The following is a 13,744-nucleotide window of genomic DNA, read 5'->3' on the forward strand; positions in this document are numbered from 1 at the left end:
CGGACTCGCTATTCCTCCCCCAATGCCTTGCACATTTCTGCCTCTTGACTCTTCCATTGTTTCCCACTCCCCATCCTCCATCTCTTTAAGGCTCCACTTCATCTTCATCCCTCTTCCTCTCTCCCCACCAACGGTCACCTGATTCCTACCCACCCTTCAGAGCCTGTCCAGCTGGAGTAGTTATTAATCTGTTCCCCAAATATCTCCAGCTCTCTGCCTTCTGGGCACATAATAGAATTTTACTTCCTGCCTTGCCCTCTGTGGTTGGGTGGGGCCATATTAAAAGTCTAGCCCATGAGTGGAGAATTTGACTGCTGGTGTGAGACCCTCTCGATCTCAGATCTCTTTCCTCCTGCCACAACAACCAGCAATGTTCCAACCTGCGGCTGCTCCATCTGTCTGGTTTAGAGTGAAAATCGAGTGGAGCAGAGCCACTAGCTGACCCATGATGGACCAATAGCATGAACAAGAAATAAATCTTCGTTATTTTCAGCCACCAAAACTTGTTGTTGTTGTTTCTGCACCATCACCTGATTGATCCTGACAGATCCATTACCTTAAGTTCAGCATCCTCCTTTAGCCTACTCCTGCTACCCTGACCCCCAGTAATTTCCTCAAAAGGGGAGAAAAAAATCTTTTACTCATTTTTGTCCTAAAACCTAACATAGTGCCTTGCACACAGTAAGTACTCATTAAATGACTGTTGAATAAATGAGCAGTCGGTGATCTCTGAGCCTCTAGTTTCTCAGTCTGTAAAACAGGATAATCAATTTCCTGTTCTTATTTTGCAGGGCTCCTGTGGGGCTAGAATGGAATAATGCGTAAGAAAGTGCTATGTGTCCACAAAATGATGGACACATCTCAAGTATTATCATTAGATGATGAACTCCTGAGAGAAATTCTCAGAACTCACTCATTCATCTAAAACCTGGTAATATTCCAGTTTGATCCTTAACTGCCCACATACACACGATTCTTGAGTTCTGTTGCTGTTTTTAAACCCATGAATAATAACAGTGGTCAACATCTATTAAATGGTCAATATATGCCAGGCCCTGTGCTGGGTGCTTTTCACGCCATTGTCATTTATAATCCTGCAAGAGGCATGGGAGATGGGTACCATATACCACTTTACAGTTGACGAACTGAGGTTCAAAAGAGTTAAGCAATGGGCCCAAGGTCAGGGGGCTAGAAAGTAGCAGGGTTGCGAGCCTTGTCAGTAACCCCAAGTATTTGGGCTTGGGGAACATACACCCAGGTATTTGGAGTCCCTGGAAGCAAAGCCATTAGCCACAGCACTATTGTACTCCCAAGGACGGTATGAACTGGAGTCCTTGGAAGCAAAGCCATTAGCCACAGCACTATTCTACTCCCAAGGACGGTATGAACTAAACACTTCAAACTTGGCAGGGAGGAGCCCAGCGAGCTCGGGAGTCCTCGGTGTGGCCACTGAAGGGACAGCAGAGACTCTGTGTAAGTAGATTGCCCAGACACTCATTTTTCCCAAATCACACGAGCTGGGCTGGTGCCAGGTGTTTTAAAATATACATCCCTGTAGATGAGTCCACTCTCAATTTTAGAAACTCAATAGATAGCAAGAGCCACACACACACACACACACTAAAGTAAGCATTTACTTCTCACTTTTGAAACATCTATGCCATAGACAGCATTTACAATAGCGTCAGCTTCACGAGCATTTGACCAGTGCAGTCACACAGGGCCCCACGCTCAGAAGGCCCTGCACTTGGGGTTCAATGCTCTGCAGCCACCATCTTGAAATTCTCACATTTTACCTTTGAGCTTGTGTGTGAAGTCTGACGGGACAATGGAGCATGCTCTGGGGGCCTAGAGCCTTAGCTCACACACAATCCCACCTCCTACAGCCTCCTGCTTCCCAGGGGAGGACTCTCAGCTTCCCATGCCCCTACCCCAGTGCTCCAGACCCCTCTTCCTGTCCCCACCCAAGCATGGGCATGAAGAAGTTCAGGGCCAGGCAACACATGGGCCGAGTGCTGGAATTTAAATACCCTCTCCCACATTTGCCAACTATATGATCTTGGGCATGTTATTTAACCTCCTAAGCCTCAGCTTCCTCACCCATAAAATGAAGATAAAAACAATTCCTGCTTCGTGGGATTGTTGTAAGAACTAAACTTGAAAAGCCATGTCAGCATGGTGCCTGGCACATAGCAGCAGCCCAATAACCGGCAGGTGTGACGTTCTCACAACAAGCTGTGTGACTGGCATTGTGATCCCAGATCACAGATGAGAAACTGAGGCCCAAGAAGATTAAGTTCTGCCCCAGGAGGCTCCTACGTGGAGGAGTCAAGATGCAAAACTACAGCTGCTGGATTCCAAAGCCCATGTGCTTGACCACTACACCACACTGCCACTCTCGTGGAATAGGGTCTCTTTTGATGGCCTGAGGCCCCACCCCAGGTCTTTAAACCACAGCCCTCTGAACTTGGGATCTGACAACACCTTGCACCTATCAAAGTCCTGGTGGTGATCAAGATAGCCCTACCAGGTAGCAACCGTGACCACCATTATGTGCAAGCCCCAAGGGACCACTCATGTCTGTTTAACCCACCTTCCATGGAGCTCTGGGCATACAGTGTGTGCCCAGACAGGTACTTAACAAGCTCCTTTGATGAAAATCTATGTAGCTGATAAGGCTACACTGTACCTACCTATTATTTGATGCCGACGCTGAGCGGTAGGAGACAAGCAACAAGAATAGCATCCCAAAAGCTCTATTGAAACTAAAGGCAAAGAAAAGAAAGTGAAAAAGGCAGGCCATGCACCAACTAAATGTTTGAAACCAAGGCTTTTATGCCTTTGAAACTGAATCCAGGAAAATTGCTGCAACCCCTGGAGACAGTTGGAGGCTTTTCCCCTCTGGACTGTTGCACTGTTTGGGAGTCTCCAATTTCCAGGCTCCCAGGTTGGGAGCGCAGCCCTGAGGCTCAGAGCGAGCGGCAGGGGGTGTGTGAGTCAGCCCCAGGAGCTGGCCAACCCCGGCCTCGCGTGCTGTCCCGTCTCTGACGCATCGGGGAGTGGAGACAGCAGTGGGTGTTTGCTGACAAGCAGCTTCGTGGGAACGCTTGCCTCGGCACTTCTCAGTGCTGAATCAGGGAGAAAAGTTGGGCAGAGTGCCTGTGGGGTTCAACTGAGAGAGGGAGAAAAAAACAGCCTGAGGTGGGAGAGAAACACCAGGCAAAGCAGTAACAGCAGTAGCAAAACCATCATCACCTGGAGGCCTGCTGGGTGCCTTCCAGTACCCTCCCGTTCGTTCTCACCACAGCCCTGTGAGGTAAGGAAACCCAGGTGACTATTATTCTCTCTTCCACAGGAAGGAACTGGACTTAGGAAAGATGGAGAGCTGCAGGGCGAACTCGTGACTAAAATGGAATTCGAACTCAAGTGTAACAAATGCTCTCCCACGTGGGATGCCGTCTCCCTTCTCCACCTCTGGTCAAAGCTGCCTCACCCTGCGCTTGCCTCGTCTCCCCTAAAAGTTAGGAAAAGCCAGACAGACAGGAAATGAAGCAGATGCTGCGAGTGGCATTCACTTCTCAGACAGACTTGGGGGGAGAGAGTGGCCCCCAAGTGCAGGAGCTTTGGGGGGGGGGGGATGGGTCTTGTTCAGCCCTGAAGGGGGCAATCCTACACCTGCCTATCCAGATGGAAAGAGAAAAATGCAGGCCTCCTCATTCCTCCCTGATTGTGTCATCCGCAGCAACGCTGCCCAAATAAACAGAACCGAAGCTACACACTGTAATTATGACTTGCTCGTAACCACATTTGTTAAGGTAAAAAGAGGTGAAATTAATTTTAATAATATATTTTATTTAGCCCAATCTATCCAAAACAGTATTATTTCAATAAGTAATCAACATAAAAAAATTACTGAGATATTTTGTACATTCTTTTTCTCATAAGCCTTCGAAATCCAGGGTGCATTTTACTCCACACCTCAGTTCGGACTGGTGGAGGTAGGTGTGGCTAGCGGCTACTGTATTGGACGGGGCAGGTCTATAGGGTACCAAACATCCAAGTGAATACAACCTCACTCTATGTGATGTACATGATGTGAGGGTTTTTTAATTACCATACAGGAAAAATTTTTTTGATGTACACTTCTATGAATTTTAACACACGTGTAGATTCATGTAACCACCACCATAATCAGGATACAGAGCAGTTCCATGAGCCCCCAAGAGCAATTTGGGGCTATCTTGTTATTGTCAAACCCCCCACCCTCCCCTAATCCCCAGACAAATGGAATCATACAGGATGTTACCTTTGAGACTGGCTTCTTTCACTCAGCATAATGCCTCTACAATTCGTCCAAGTTTGTTGTGTCATCAATACTTCATTCCTTTTTATTACTGGGTTTTCTGACGTTGTAGGGATGTACCACAGTTTGTATATCCACTCAACTGCTGAAGGACATCGGAGCTGTTTCCAGCTTGGAATGATTATGAATAGAGCTGCTACAAAGATGTGTACGGGTTTCGCGTGAACATAAGTTTTCACTTCATTTCTCAGGAGCAGGATTGTTGGGCCATGTGGTATGTGGAGGTTTAACTTTATAAAAAATGATCAAATTGTCTTCCAGAGTACTTGAGCCATTTTCCATTCCCACCAGCAATGTGGGAGAGGTCCAGTTGTTCTGCATCCTTGTCAGCCCTTGGTATTGTCAGTATTTTGATTTTAGCCATTCTGATCGTATGTGGTTGTATCTCATCATGACTTTAATTTGCTTTTCCCTAATGACTAATGATGCGGAGCATCTTTCAGTGCACTTCTTTGCCCTCTGTATGTCCTCTTTGGTGATACATCTGTTTAAGTCTTTTGCTCATTTTTAAATTAGGTTGTGTGTTTTTCAGGTTTTATATACTCTAGATACAAGTCCTTTGTTGGATGTGCGATTTGCAAAATATTTCTCCCAGTCTCTAGGTTGTCTTTTTATTCTCTTAACATTATCTTTCATGGGGCAGAAGTTTCTAATTTGGAGGATGTCCAGTGTATCAATTTTTTCTTTTAGGGATTATGGTTTTATTATCATTAGTAAGCACTCTTTTGCCTAACCCAGGTCATGGAGATTTTCTCATATTAACTTTTTGAACAATAAATCACATGTTTGATACCCAAGGGGTTGTAACTGTCTAAGATACTCAGCTGTGGGTTTTCATCGTGAAAATCCACATTGTCATGTGGGTTCATTTATTCACTCCACAGATATTTAATAAGTGGAAAGTCATCACTAGTAAAACAAAGATGATTAAAATTTGGTCCACAATAGTTGCTGCCTTTAGTTGAGGGTCTAGGGCCAGTGGCCATATAAATATCATCTATACCCTCTAAACTGACATTAACATCCCCATTTTACAAGAGAGGAAACTGAAGCTTAGAGAAGTTAAGTAATTTTCCACTCACAGAGGCAGAAAGTAGTAGAGTTAGGGTCAGATAACTCCAAAGCCCTTAGGTACGAGAGGGTTCTTTGGTTTCTAGCAACAGAAAACAGCTCTCCCTAAGTCTACCTAAGGGGTAAAAAAAATAGAGAAGTGGTCCACAGCTATTTCACAGAACCAACCCAAAGGCTGAACACCCAAATCTTAGAAGGGAAAGAAAACAAGAAAGTTCAAGGATCCAGGTAGCAGGGGAAAAAATATATGTTGATTTCCAGACATCCTCTTTGAATGAAGCATCCTCAGCTATTTCAGCCCTTGTCTGTGTCCTCTCTAGATTCAGGTTCCCTGGAGCGATCATCTGACGGACCTGCCGTGGGTCATGTGACCATCTTTAGAGAAAGGAATGGTGGAACACTTTGACTGACAGTCCCATCAAGACTATGTCCAAGTAGAGGCATAATCTTTCCTTGTTGTAAGGACTATTGAGGTGCTCTTAACAGAAGGAAAGGGAAGAATGGATCCTGGAGAGGCATAAACCACAGAGGCCCACCATGGCAGTGACTTCAAAAATTTTTGATCACAATCCACATTAAGAAATATATTTCACCAACATGCAAGAATATTCACACATGACTGAAATGCAGTTTTTATATAACAGTATGGAGCCTTCCAATGCGTAGTATACTCTGATACATCATATTCGTTTCCTTTCATTTTTCAAAAATGGCTTTTGTAACTCCTTATGGATTGCAATCTGTGGATTGGAAAGCGCTGTACTTTTAACATGATTTCCTTCCCCTCCCTATCCGTGAAGGCTCCAGAAGGAAAGACTGAAAAACAGTGAAGACATAAAGTGGTGAGCTCCATAATGGATCCCCAGAGAACGTTGACCGATCCATCTCACAAGACAGATGTGTAGACTGAGACGTTAAACTCCTGTGAGTTAAAAAAGGATGATGAAAAACAAATGTTTGCCCTCAGAAGCAGACCCTGAGACAAGGATTGGGATCCAAGTAGCCTATTTGTGAGGTGATCCCAGGAAAGACAGGGAGGGAGTGGGGAAGTGAGAGAGGGAAGGGAAGAAAGCCAGCCAAAGGTTCATGACAAGAGTGTTGTCATCGTGGGCATCCGTGGCTCAGTCACATAAGAGACCCTCTAGGAACAGTGCAGAACATGCCTCAGGTCTGTCTCATCAAAGGGCAGGGAAGCTCGGGTGTTCATCCACCAAGTGCCATCCCTCCATGTGAAGCTGGACCAAAACCATCAATTTCCCAACACTTCCAGCATGCCACCAAGTGAGGGCCAAGCTCCCACCACCGGAGAACACCCTCAGGCAGAAGATGCAGGAAGCTTTGGGGTACGCAAGAATTGTCTGCGGATGACCTCCAGATTGGTCAAGAGTGTACAGTTTGAAGATCTCCTTCAAGACGTAACTGGGAGGGAGAAGGAGTAGCCCAGGAAGCCACTTGCAGTCAGAAATACCTGCCTCCCCTCCCAGGGCTCACCTCACGGTCAGGCACAGTCTCGTTGCCCATAGCACCTTGGAATGGCCCAATCCCCAGATTCGTAGATTCACCAAGTTCATCCCAGCCTGGGTGCCTGGCTTCCTGCCTCGGCATTGCTGAAGGAAGACAGGAAATCCACCCAACCAGCTCACCTGTCCTACCTGGCCCCTCTGATTCTCAGCCAATGTCCCAGAGAATGTCTGGTTTTCAGCCAGTGATCTCTGCCACAACGTCTCAGGACATCGAATCTACCCTCTCCCACCTCTTATACCAGAAGAAAAGATGGCCCCACTCCTGTTACGGTGCCGATGAAAACAAATTTCCAGGACACAGGGGAAGGATCCAGTGCACAAACCTTAATTAATCACCTGCTATTTGTCAGACTAAAACACACAAGACAGATTGACTTTGGGAGTCGGGTCCAGTGCGATGAGAATAGAAGCAGCATTGAGCCTAGAGGAGCCAACTCTTCATCAGCGATGCCTGAGGGCAGGGGGTCTCAACCCAGCTGCACACGGTCATCTGAGGAGCTTTCAAAGAGTACCAACTCCCCGTGGGGGATGGGGTGGATCCCAGGCATTAGCATTATTTTTTAAGTTCCCCAGATTCTAATGGACAGGAAGTATAAGATGGAACAGAAAGGAAGAAATAACATTTCTTGTGGTGGTTTTTTTTTTTTTTTGGAGGTAACCTTTGTATCTCATCTAATTCCCCCACTATATGTTACATATTACTGTACCCATCTCAAAAGTGAGAAACTGAGGCTCAGGGAAGTCAAGCAACTCACCCAAGTTCCCAGTGCTATGAGTAAAAGGACCAAGATCATCATCCACAGGCCATGACTCTTTCTACTCCACCGTGCTATCCCCCGGGTAAAATTTTAATAAAATTGATGGTGAAAGGAAGAGGGCCGAAAAAAATTTAAAAACAATAGTCACTGGATAAATGAACAGTGGCCTAGGTAAGTCATGGTGGGAAGGGCTCTGGGGGCAGCAGGAAGCCCTGGATATCTGAGGCTAGATATCAGAGCACTAAGAAAAATGAGGCAAAGCCACCAAAGAGGCTTCGAGGACCAGCTAACCCTGCCCGTCCCAATGTTCCCTGAGGCTGGCCCTGCTCTCAAGAAGGCCTTGCATCCAAAGTCAGCCCAAGGGGCCATTTTCCCAGTTCCCTGAGCTGTGACTTGGAACTTCACAGCCCGCCACCTCGTGTTTGAGACCCTCTCAGAGTGGTTAGTCTTCTCCATCTTCTCCCAGGCCTCCGGGCTGACTATATTCAGCTGTGAGAATAAACCAACATCACAGCCACCAGCCTTTCCTCATCTCTGCAACTGATTTCTCAACTCTCTGTGACGGCTTGGCTCTCCAAGTGCAGTGGCCCATCTGGTAGAAGGGATATCGTGCTGTTTATAGCCTCCGCTGGGACTGCTCAAAGACAGGAGAAAACCTCTCCATTCCCTACTCCTCTGTGTTTGAGCCACAAAACTGAATTTTATTTAAGCATCACATTTGGGGAAGGAAAAGGAACTTCAGTCTTTGCTTTCTTGATGGTATTTCTCAGCAAGAAGATGCCCAGTGAATGAAGGCAATCTCAAAAGGAAACCTTCAAAAGCAAAATCTCCCAAACACACTGTGGTTCCAAAGTCCAAGAGCATCCGTCAGTGAATACCAGAAATCTGTGGAGCTGGAAGGGCCCTGGAGATCAGCTTTTAGAAGGAGAAGCTGAAAGCCCACTGGGGGAGTGACTTGCCCTACATCATGGCCGGCGGTGACAGCAGATGCAGGACTGGAACTCAGCACTTTGACCTCCTCATCTGCAGATGGTGTTTTACTGGGCAGGAACTGCAAGCTGAGGAAAGACAGAAAAGCAGCAGGCTGAAGGTGGCCCCCCGGGGGCCCACCATGATCTGTGTTGAGAAATGTATTTCATCAACATACACACACAACTGAAACGTGTGTCCAGAAAGCAGTGTTGGTGCCAAGGAAAAGAGCGGATGTAAAACCTGCAGGCTTGGCCCCAACTGTGAAGAAAACAAAGTGATCTTCACTATTTACCAACCCCTCCCTCCCAAGTTGTCTAATCTAAGGGCCGCCATACTGCACAATGCAGAGCTTACACTGTACTGTTAATCTGTATCTTAGAAGGCAGAAGAGTGAGAGCTCAAATATTAGCTATTATTTTTCTTGCTCTGCATTAACAGCAGGAACCGAGGCATTAATTGATAAGCACAGGACTCATTAAAAACAAATAGTAACTTAAGAACAACCCCAGGGGACGTGGCTTTCAAGATGCAAAAGAATGAATCTGTAAAAGCAAGTTAATCACGGAGATGCCTAAAACAGGACATTCAGAAGGCGCTGACTTAAGCGCGCACAAATGTTAGTTGTGCGGTAGGCATTGTTCTCAGTGCTTCATGTTTGTAAATTGTCGCAACAACCGATTGTCACAACAATCGATACTATTGTTATCACCCATTTTACAGATGAGGAAACTGAGATATAGAGCACTCAATTTGCAAGTCACATAGCCAGGAAGTGGCAAGATGTTATTCAAAGGCAGCAATCTGGCTCCCAACACTGCGTGCTTGACTGTGTACAACATTGCCCCTTTGTAGGAGCCAGTCAATCAGTGTTATTGCTCCTGAGAGCCGGGGGCCGTTGAACGCTGCTCCATTTCCTTCAAGCCACTGCAGGTGACCTGCATGAAGGTTGCAGTGGGGTGACAGTGAGGAAGTGATCTTCCCTGACGTCGCAGGGAGGGACACCATGACAGCTCTGCTCCAGGAAAGCCAGGAAGGATTGCTGATGTCATCAGAGAAGCACAGATGTGGGCAAGCGTCCCAGTACCCCCAAACATCACCATGGGAGCTCAGAGGGAGGCTCTGGGCCTCTAGGAATCCTCCTTTACCTTCAAGCCAAACCCTCTTTCAGGGATGTGGAGTGAAAAGAAGGGAGAAAAATGCTTTAAGCCCTTCCCCTAGAGGCCAACTATTCAGAGTGACTTGAGACCTCCTCCAGCCCTGCTGAACCCAACAGAGGGAGGAGATATTTTTTAATTCCTCTCACTGCAACTTTCAGCAATTTACCTAACGTCTCCAAGCCTCAATTTCTTCATCCTAAAATAGTTTCGTGCCCACTGCACGACAACTGAATTGAGATGACTGCTGAAAAGGGCTTAGCACAATGTTGACCGCCTGGTAGAAGACCAATAAATGAACCAACAAATGACAGTTTCCTTTTGCCCTTTGGGGATAAAAAGGACACGGTTAGGTTCCTGCCCAATAGTCATTATTTTTCTTCACCACCAAACCCCTGATTTCATTCAGGGCTTCAATATTCCCAGATAAAGGATCATCTGCCCAGATTCCTTTGTGGGTAGAGGTGGCCTTGTTTCAGTTCTAGCAAATGAGATGCGAGAAGACTATTGCAGGATGGTGTCCAGGACATTTCTTACTTCTCTAAAAACAGGAGGAACAAACTCAGCTAGCATTTTCTTTGAGCCAAGTCCCATGTCCTTCTCTCTTCTTCCTCCTGATGGTGCAGTAGCCTTCCTCCCACCATCGGGACAAAAACCGCAGGCCCATCACAGGAACAGAGAAGGAGCCTGGACCCTAAGCAAGATCCCAACTCTTGAATCCCTGCCTCTTGATTTTTCACATTAGAAAAATAAACTCCTTCCAGGTTTTCCATTATTTGAAGCTGAACACATTCCTAACTGATATTTACCAGTCCGAGTTGATGTATTGAAATAAGCAAAGTATGGAGCTGCTGAGGTGTTTGTCCAAGGTCGTATCATGAATTGACTGGTGGCAAAGGCAGGCCTGTTGAGTATCCAAGACTTAAATTCCCACCCTAAATACCCTCCTAATAGATTACATTCCCAGGAAAATTGTATTTATGTCAACAATCAAAATGATCGGTATTATAAAATATTTACGTGGAAGCCAGTTGTGGCCATGTATAAGAAGCTCTTATCTAAAATATCTGAAAATTTAAGTAGCCCAACTTATTTTTGCAAACCATGGATTTCATTTAATCTGTGCAAGTGGCTTTTTTGGTCTTGGGGAAAATCACACACGAAGCTCGGAAGAGAAGCTGACCATCTAGAGAAACTAGCTTCCCCTCTCTGCAAACAAAAGGAAGCACCTTTGAACATCATGCTGTGAGCTCAACCAAACACAGCAGCCTGCCCTGACATCTATCCTAGGGAAGATACTGAATTCACAAAAGCAATGCCTTTGAACTGCTAATAAATTTTCATTACCGGATCACTTAGGAAATTGGGATTGAAAAGCACTATTGTATAAATGTAATCTTTGCTTGGCAAAATTGAGCTGAAAGATATCATCTACGTTGGATTGTTATCATTTAATGAAAGCTATTTGCTGGACTCAAAAAAAATGCAATGAATAAATGCAATTAATAAAACCATATTCAAATGCTCTTCCTGAGAATTTGTATCTGCAGCCCAGCTGTAGGATGTGAGTTTGGTCAGAATCTCTGGAACTTTAGGATCGCTGGGAGAGGAAGACCTACTTCTTTCCTTGGGAAGAGAACTGTCCTTGGAATTGTCCAAGTCGGTGTAGGTAGTGGTGCTTAGAACTAATCCCACCACCAAGCAGTAGCAGGATGGCCACTGAGTCGGAGGGCTTCATAGGGACTCCCCCAGTGGCCTTGGCTGTGTTCACGGCCCCATTAACCTGGCCGGAACCAATTTGTCCAATGTAAAAACATGCGACCCAAGTTGTGCCAGGTCCTCTGTCATGGAAAGTCAGCATGTAAATAAGAAGACGGAGTGATGGTAAGCCGTTAGAACTGAGTCATGAGGCTGGCAGCACACTGGAAAGTGAGCCCACAAACTCCTGCCACTGAGGTCCCAGGGGCTCATCTAGTTCTTGCCCTTCCTAAGATTCTATGAGCTATCCCAATACTTTCCAAAGAAATACTTCTTTTGAAACTTGAGCTAGACCAAGTCAGTGTCTGTTGTTTCAAAAGGAAAGTCTCTTAGGGAATACACTTGACACTATGGTGCACCCATTTGTAGGGTCACAGAGTCAGAAAGACTAATTCCTTCCCACCTCCAGGCAGAAATAAGCCATCCTAATCTTGGGTAAATAGCGAGTAACAAGGAATCTCTTCCTTAGTGTCTCTAGGCCTCTAAGGAAAGTAGTTTCAACCTTCAGCCCTCACACTCTACACCAGAACCCTGCTCTTTCTTCTACCTGTTGCAGTGCCAGCAGTGTGGCAAGAGGTTAAGGGCATGGGCTTTATACCTGGACCCCCTGGGTTGGAATCCTGACACTGCTACTTCTAGCTGTGTGACTTAGGGTCTTGTTCAACCTCTCCATGCCTCAGTTTCTCCAACACGATAGTGGGGAGGTAACCATAGTGCCTACCTCATGGGGTTGTAGTGAGGATTGAGTGAACCCAGAGGAAGTGCTCAGAATAGCACCCCATTCCTAACTTCTCCAACCTCCCCGTCCTGTACTCCAGGCACCCCAGCCCACTTTTCAAGAACGCTGGCTATTTCCTGCCTAGAAGTCCTAGGAGGTTCTTTGCACATTCTGTTCTTTCTGCCTGAGAACCGCATCCTGCCCTAACCTATTCCCATACCAACCCAGTGATATATTGCTACAATGACCCCAGTTCTCCACCCCTCCCCATATCTACACTCACTCTTTGCCCTGTGATTTTACAGCCCCTCCCACAGGAGTCTTTATTCCCCACCCCTTAATTTTGAGCTAGTCATGGACCTGCTTTGGCGAATAGATTTCAGTAGAAGTGACATTGCACCAGTTCTGAGCCTGGGCCTCAAGCAACCTTGCATGTTTCCACTCTCTCAGACCCCTGCCCAGCCACAAGCCCGGGCTAGATGCACACGGACCAGTTTCCACCTTTACCCCAGTCCACAACCAACCAATGCCCTGAAGCAGAGCGGCCTAGCTGACCAGCATCTCACCACAGACTCATGATGCTCTCACTGGACCAGCTGAGCCCAGAAGAACCGCCCAGCAGAACCCAGCCCAAATTGCCAACTCATTGTATTAAAAATTAGTAAATAATTGTTGTCTCAAGCCACAAAAGTCAGGGTTAGTTTGCTGCATTGTAAAAGCTAATGATATACACCCTCTCTACGCCTCAGTTTCCTCAAAGATATACAGAAATAAGGAAAATAGGAAAAATAAAACCTACCTCCTAAAATAAACGTGACGATTACATGAGATAAAGCTTGTAAAGCGCCTATGTTACATTGTGTTACATAACTGTTAACTACCGCAGGCATGGTAATCATGATACTGGATTTTTTCATTTTGCCTCTCATCTGTAAATGTAGGAATAATGATATGTAATGAATGGGGTTGCTGTGAGGAATTGAGAAAATATGAGCAACGTGCTTAGCACCATCTCAGACACAGATCATCAATAATGGTTACTATGAACGTGATGTTAAGTATTATTCCAGAAGATTGGTTCCTTCATTCTCCTCCCTGGCTCTTGAACACAATCCACCATCGCCATCCCCTACCCTCCACTTAAACTTCAGTTTTCTCACCTTGATGATCAGACCTGAGCTCCCAGCCTTTAGCCTCACCCCTAGCCTATCCAGCCCCATCGTGGGAGGAGGCATCAGAACCCAGGCAGGAAGGTCACTTTTAGTCCCTGGGACTCCTTGAACATCAGCCCTCACCCCGCCCCGCCGCCCCCGTGTGGACCTTAGCCACTAGGGGGCAGCCTCACCCTCCAGCCACGCAGAAAGCTAGGGCCGTCCTGTGGGTCCTTTTTCGGTTTTCTGATCCTCTGCCCAACTTGTCTGAGGGCC

General features: G+C 46.3%; 1 long non-coding RNA gene across 1 annotated transcript; it reads left to right on the forward strand.

Annotated features, from left to right (window-relative positions):
- Window positions 1-3,073: 3,073 nt before the first annotated feature.
- Window positions 3,074-11,357, forward strand: LOC139085119 (uncharacterized). Its single transcript, XR_011543171.1, has 2 exons — window positions 3,074-3,316; window positions 5,755-11,357. It is a non-coding gene; the product is annotated as an uncharacterized lncRNA (long non-coding RNA).
- Window positions 11,358-13,744: the final 2,387 nt, after the last annotated feature.

The sequence above is a fragment of the Equus przewalskii genome, chromosome 8, assembly GCF_037783145.1.
Source record: "Equus przewalskii isolate Varuska chromosome 8, EquPr2, whole genome shotgun sequence".
NCBI classification, from domain to species: Eukaryota; Metazoa; Chordata; class Mammalia; order Perissodactyla; family Equidae; genus Equus; species Equus przewalskii.